We start from the raw sequence: 7,884 nt of genomic DNA on the forward strand, positions 1-7,884 counted from the left end.
CTTAGAAAGAAAATAGTTCAGTGTGGGGCACACTGACCTGGGGGGGCAATGTAGGAGAGTGTCTGTGTTATAATAAAGCTCCAGAAGGAGAGTTATTAGCTGTGCTCTGACAGCAGATGGCATTTGTTCTTAAGGAATGCAACATCTCCTGATTTTTGCCTTGGAAACTGAAAACCAGCACCACCACCCCACCCCACCCACTCTGATCCCTTCAGGAATATGCGGAAGAGGATAAGAAGCATAAGTAGGAGGATGCTGAGGAGCCCTCATGGAGGCAGCCATTCCTAGAGCATCCACAGGGCCTTGGTAGTGCATGCCCTGCTCCGAATCCTGCAGGGAAGGCACAACCTTAACCCTGAGGGGAATGTGAGTCAGCTGGCCCTCTTCCCTGGTCCCGGAGACTGGCACTTGCTGTTGCAGCTTGCAAAGGATTTGGAAACATACCTAAGTGACCTGCAGCTCCACATTCCTCTTTGGAAATTCTTTTTTCTTTTTTTAATATTTATTTATTTATGCATACAAGAACTGGGGTACAGGCCAGTACCCCAGGGTATGGGGGATGTGTGTGAGAGGATTCACCAGAGACAGAGTGGGGAACAGAACAGGCAGACTGGCTGAAATATACTGCTGAGGGAGCAGCGGGTGAGACAGGAGAGGTCTGCTGCGCCATGTGGGTAACTCCCTTGCCTGCTGGGGATCAAACTCATGCTACAGTGGCTTCCAATAGCTTGCTAGGGCTGTCTTGAACTCCTGCGCCACCAGGAAAGACCCCCACTTTGGAAATTCTTGACATGAAAGACATGTGACCCTATGTGGGATCATTTTCGTGGAAAGGTTCAGATAGGCTTTTCCCAAGATGTCCAGAGTAGGTCTTTTCCAGTACCTGCCACTTTGTTGTATAGAAAAAAGATTCATGGAGGCCCTGTGAGCCCGGAGAGAAACTGTCACTATTACTTTAAAAAAGCAGATTACTTAGATTGAGGAATATCTGCAGAAATAACCTTTTTTATTGGAGAAGGCTTTGGTAAGGCAGGGCAAACACCCAGAGGCAGGGGCAAGGTTTTATGGGAGGAAGCCACCTCTCCTCACCGGTGAGGCTCCCTCCACATTCCCTGATGCTCCAGGCCTGGAGCACAGGATGTAAATCCCTGGTTTGCCCCCATTTACTTTAGAAATTTTAGTTATATAAATTCTTCCTATATATTATTATTATTAAATTTGTTCTTCTCCTATGAATCTGTCTGATGTTAATTTGTTTGTCAATCTTTAGGAGAATCAAGGTGGAATATGGGAATTTTCCCCTGTGTCCCAACACGTGGTGCAAAGGCATATGTGTGTGCCTCTGTATCTCTCTGTGCCTGTGTCTCTCTCTGTGTATTGTGGGATCAGTCTCCCCCAGAAGGTTGGATCAGCTTTTCTCAATATGACCAGTGTGGGAGTCTTTCAGTAGTGTCGGCTTGGTGTGGAGAACGATGATCAGGGGAGGCCCTCTGGGCCTCAGGAATTCTGCTGCCATGACTTCAAGAATGAGATTATTTAAAATTGCATACTATTTTATATATATGACTCTATGCTACACTACTCTACTCTGCTATACCATAGAGTAGTTTAGGCCCTAGAGGCTGAAAGAAGTTCTTGTATTTGTCTTTTCCTTTGTCTTTTTACCTAGTTGAAGAAAGAAACACTGCTGTCTCTTTTCATGGCCTAGAAGAGTGTAGCTTGTGTAAGGGGCGGGGCATAGTCCAGGAGTATGTCAGTGACCGTGTCCTCCCTGTCTGAGAAATGCATCATTTTACTCCCGTAGTAAAGGCTGTAGACAGCCCTCCTTGTCCTGTGAAATCTCCACTTCCTCCTGGACATGCAGGTTCTTTAACAAATGATATACATCTCTGGTTTGCTCCTTTTTATTTTAGAATTTATAACCATTTAATTCTCCCTATGTATGTTATTAAATGGATTTTTCCTTTTCTAATCCATCCGATACTGTTTTGATTATTTGTCCTGCCTAAGAAGAACCCGGAGGGGTGAGGAACTTCCCCCTGCTCCCTGACAGCATAATGTAACTATAAGTTTTGGGCATGGTACCCAGTAGGGTGGACCTAAGAGCAAACAGTTGAATGAATGTTATTACTCCACAATCCTAGTCAGGCATCCCTCAGCTCAAAAAGGTGTCCAAAGGCATGGGGGCCACACAGATTTTTAATCAAATACCAAGCTTCCCATTTGACCAAGTTACTGAAGCTCCTGGAGCTTCAACTTCCACATCTATAAAGTGTGAATGGCATCTATCTCTTGGAGCTTACCTTAGGAAATAGACTTTGAGGCAGAGATCTGTGTGCAGGAAAATTCTTTGGAGAATGCCCTGGGGCTCAGCACTCTGGAAGGGGAAGAAGCAGCTCTGGGCAGGGAGAAGTTGGAAGTCAGTTTCATGGCCCCAAACTTTTTCACAGAATTCCCCAAAGGGTAGCTTTTCAGAGTTGTACCACATTGAGTCAAGGATGCCCTTTCTTCATACCTCCCCCACAGTGCCACGCCGTCCGGGGCCTGGACAATTGATGCCCCTGGGTAGAGCACCATCTTGGGTGAGGAAAGCCACACAACTTCCTCCCCTTCTCACACAAAGAGGAGGACTGGTCAGAGAACCGCAGGGCCCTTGGAGAGAATTAAATGGCATAATTACCATAACTAAAATAAGAATTAAAAGAAAGTCAAAATCTGGCTTCTCTTTCTCTAGGCTCAACCTTGGGGAAAAAATGGAATTGTGTTATTCAAGTTGTGAGCTCTCATTCTCAAACTCAATTCCCCAGACTGAGAAAAGGTTTTTGTGTTTCAAACTCACTTAGGGGGAGCAGGCTGAGTGAGCCAATCCAGAGGGGATGTAGCACACTACTGAAAGGAGATCAGTGAGTGTGAGTTCTGGAATCTGGAAATGTTGGTCTCATTCTACTTCTGTTGAATGAGAAAGTAAGGTGTGCATTTGGGGTAGTGAGATTATACATTAACCACCTTGGGCTGGTGGCTGCTTCAGAAGATGCTGAGTCACTTGTCTCCAAACACCTCACAGAGAGTCCTGCAAGAGAGTACAGTACAAATTGAAAATTAGATACCATTTCCAGAATATTCTAGATGCATGAAACTTTTTCTCCTGGGACTTTGGCATGACCCCAGGGAAGGAAAGATCCCTCCATTACTGAGATTGATTTTTTATGCTAGCTGGATGGGTGGGGATCCAGAGTAGTTATCTGACTTAGAGAAATAAAGAAATGCAATAAATTTTATGGAGTAAATTTCACACCCACTTCACATTTTTAGCACCTTGTAAGTTCCCAGTGCCTAGTAGCACACAGTGAGAAAGTCATTTTGTATTTGGATCCCCTCCATTCTACAACAAAACTCCCTTAGATTGAAAATCAGGAATAAACAGAATTAAACTCTAACTACCCTTTTGTTTGCTCTTTCTCCCTACCCCTCCTTGTGATTAACCACTAACTTGTTCCTGGAAACTTGGAAAATCGGTGGTGTTACATCTCTGATAAAATTCTCTGTGCCCCTTCAAGGTTGATAGTGGCATCAGAAACAAACATCTGTTGCTGAAAAAGCACCTGCTGGGAAAGCCAAACACCTTGACTCTTGTCACCAAGATGCCCTCTGCTGTCCTCATATTTTTACTGCCCCCCCATATAATCACAGCACTCCTGCATTCAGGGAGTTGTGCTTGTTTGTTTCTCTGTTGTTGAGGGAGATGCTTGTTCCATTCACTCCCTTGAATAAACTCTTGCATCTTGAATGAACTCTGTGCAGAAACATCCTTGTGGTTTAGAGTTTGGCTTTCTGCGCTTATACAAAAGACCCAGTTTGGCCACTAACAATTCCTTTCTTTCCTCTTTCCTTCTGTCAAGTATATACCTATGCCTTGCATCTAGTTGAAACCCTTCTCCTACTCAAAAACGAAACCTTAAAAAAAACCAACCCAAACCTGAAAGACATGCTTCTGTGTTAGCCTTACTAATCAATGACAAACATTTATTAGATAATTACTAGGCTAGGTTCCTTGCAGGAAGTGGATGGAGTGAGGTGTCCTACAGGTCCCTGCAAGGTGAGTGCTGCTGCCCTGTTTCACCTGCTGGGAGCCCAGGAGCCTTGGTCCAGACTGAATGCCTAGAGGCACTGTATGAATTGGCACTCTATTCCTGAAGCTAGGACCTTGAATACCTCAAGGCTTTGACTAGAATGAGGAACTTGAGATGCTGGTTACAGGAAAATATTTATTGAAAAGCTACAGAGCAGAGGCAGAGTTCCAGGGAGACCTCCTTAAACAAAGAGGCGCCCTAACAAAGGCTAGTTTCAGCTTATTTAGCATTTAGATAGTGGCAAGAAAGGGGGTGGCATCCAGGTGGAGGAAAGGCTCTACCATGTGTTCAGGATGGTGCATTTGCACCATGCTTCTTCAGAGGGCACATCCCATCCAGAGGTGGAGGTCTTAGCCTGTGAGTCCGTGGGTACCATAGAACACTCAACTCTCTCCTCTGCATGTTTTTTTTTTTCTTAGATTTATTATTTATTTATACAAGCACTGGGTACGGTCAGAAGCTCAGGAGGGTAAGAGAATTCACCAGAGCCAGAGTAGGGAACAGAACAGGCAGACGGATGAAATACACTGCTGAGGGGAGGAGCAGGCGCGGCAGGAGAGGTCTGTGTGCTATGTGGGACCCTCGCTGGTGGTCGGGGATCAAACTTGCACTGCAGAAGCTGCGGGCAGCTTCGCAGCCCAGCACTTAACCGCTGCGCCACCAGGGGAGGCCCTCCTCTGCATGTTTTACAGCCCAGTTTATGCTGGTTCTTGTCAAGGGTTGAGGCTTTTCTGTTGTTGCTGTTGTTTTTTCAGATGCAAGAATTCAGTAGGTTGTAAAGATAACTTGACATACAATGAGATAAGTGTCTGGAAACTCCTGCACCTTGCTTGTCTAGGACTGCTTGATACTATTACTCAGTTATTTTGGGACTCCAATGGCCTGTTTCTTCTTCCCATTCTCAAAGATGGCAAACCATGATAGAGCAGGCTGCTTGCTAATCAATGTTGAAGAAACATAGAAGAGGGAAATATACATGTTTGCTTGGGAAAACAGACACATAAAAACAACAACACAAGAAACATAAAGAACACCCAATAAGCTGCTGGGAATGTTATCTTAAACTGTAGTATGTGGAGGGTGACTGCAGCCTGGGTGGAGGGACCCAGTCAGTACAAGAGACTGGATTTCTTGGAGAAAATCCTTAAATGGCTGGTCTATGACAAAGCTCACAAACTAAAACTACAGAAGAAATAACACTACTAAATGCACACACATACATGCAGTGCATATATTTACACACATATATTAATTAATTAATTATAAACTATACCACATGTGCCATCTGGAAGATGTATTTGAGTAGATGGACTAAGAATTTAAAACAAGCATTATAAATATATTTAAAGGTTTTTTTAATATGTGCCATTCTCACTGGTGTGAGATGGCATCTCATTGCAGTTTTGATTTGCATTTCCCTGATTGCAAGTGATGTTGAACATTTTTTCATATGCCTGTTGGCCATTTGCATTTCCTCTTTGGAGAAGTTTCTTTTTAGCTTTTCTGCCCATTTTTTGACTGGATTATTTTCTTTGTTTTTGTTGAGTCTCATCAGCTCTCTGTAGATTTTGTGATCAGTCCTTTATCATTAGCGTTGTGTGTAAAAATGTTCTCCCATTCGGTGGGGTTTCTTTTTGTTTTGGTTATTGTCTCTTTTGCTGTGCAGAAGCTCTTAAATTTGATGTAGTCCCACCTGTTAAGCTTTGGAAACAACACAAATGCCCAAAAATAGATGACTGGATCAAGAAGATGTGGTACATATACACAATGGAATATTACTCAGCAATCAAAAAAAGATAAACACATGCAATTTGCAGCAACATGGATGGCGCTGGAAGGGATCATGCTCAGTGAAATAAGCCAGAAAGAAAAAGAAAAATACCGGATGGTCTCACTCATATCAGGAATCTAGAAAACCTAAATAAGGGACCAGGAAAAAGAATAACTATAACAAAGAAAAAATCAAAATCAACAAACAACTATGAACCAGAGACACACTATGGGGAGTGGGGTGGGGAAAGAAGGGATTGGGGTCAAAATAAGGGGGTTGCAATTGTCTGGAGAATATAAAAATAAAATTAAAACAAACAAACAAACAAACAAATAAATAAATAAATAAATAAATAAATAAATAAAGGTATAAGGGAAGATAGTAACCAGGATAAAAAGGAGCCAAGATGAAACAGTAGGTGTGAAAGAGGTAAGGGAGGTAAGATAGAGAACACCGTAGGTGGGATAAACGAGCAGGATGGATATGGCGAAAGAACACTTACTGACTTGCAAGATAAGACTGTGAAATTTTCCTGGAATGCAACAGAAAAGGATGAGAAAGAAAAAGAGACACCTTAAAAAATTAAGCTGAATGATTAAAATGTCTATCTCCATATGATGAGCGTCTTCGAAAGAGAGAAAAATAAAAATGAGGAAAGGCAATATGTGAAGAAAAGTAGAGATAAACTTTTTGATATTAAAGAATTATATCCAGGGCCTCCCCTGTGGCGCAAGGGGTTAAGACGCAACCTATGAAGCTCTCGGCAGACTCTGCAGCATGAGTTCGATCCCCCAGTCAGCCAGGGAGCAACCCACAGGGTGCAGCAGACCTCTCCTGACTCGCCCGCTGCTCCCCTCAGCAGTGTATTTCATTCAGTCTGCCTGTTCTGTTCCCCATTCTGGTGAATCCTCTCACCCCCCACATCTTTGGCCTGTACCCCAGCTCTTGTATTCATAAATAAATCTTAAAAAAAAAAGGAATTATATCCAGTTAATGTTAACCAAATTCAAGGAGAGAATGAAATGTTTTCTGGTATATAAAGCTCCTGAAGTGCTGCTGCCAAAAGACCCACAGTATAAAACTCTTTTGGATGAATTATTTAAACAAGAAGAGAAAACAGACAATAAAGGAAAAGATAATAGAATAAGAGAACATATTTTCACAGGCCTGGGAGCAATATTTAAACTATATAACCTCCATCAAATCAGAAACAAAGACATAAGCCCCAATAGAAAAATGGGCAAAGAATAGGGACAGGCAATTTTTAGCTATCCCAGGAGATTACTCTATAACATTACTTAATGTGCATGAAGAGATGCTAACGATAATTAGTAATCAAGGAATGCAAATTAAAACAATGACATTAATTTAAACTAGCTAGTCAGGCTAAAATATGGGGTTAGAGAATGGCCAGGTATTTGAAAGGAAATAGGAGTCCTAATACCCCACTCGAGGGAAGGAATCACTGGAAAGAGCAGAAAGGATATGGTTCTACGTAGGAAAATGAAATGTATGCATTTCCTGTTACCCATCATGCTCTCCTCTGTGTATCCTAAAGAAACTCACCAGACGGGGGGGCGGAGCAACATGGCGGCGAGGAGACGCTGCGAGTAAGATCTCGCATTAAAAAAAGTTAATAGGGAGGAAAAGCGGCAGGTCCCAGTGAGAACTGGGACACGGAAGATAAACGGACGACTCCAGCAAACTGCCCAAAGAAGAAAGTTGCCATAAAAGAGGACGAGAAGGGAGGGAAGCGCAGAACCCTGCTCCCCTCCCCCGCCCACAGAGGCGGCACTCTCCCACCGGCAGAGAGGAGGGAAACAACAAACCAAAACGCCCAACAAGAAAAACGGACGCAGCAAGTGGGACTGTGAGTGGAAAGGAACTATTTCAGTCACCACACCCCGTGAACTGGAGCTGAGGCGAACCCTGCAGGATCCCCCTCGAAGGTGAGCTTCAGGCGCCATTAAAGAGAGCCCCGCC

This window comes from Talpa europaea (assembly GCF_964194135.1).
Source record: "Talpa europaea genome assembly, chromosome: 2".
NCBI lineage: Eukaryota > Metazoa > Chordata > Mammalia > Eulipotyphla > Talpidae > Talpa > Talpa europaea.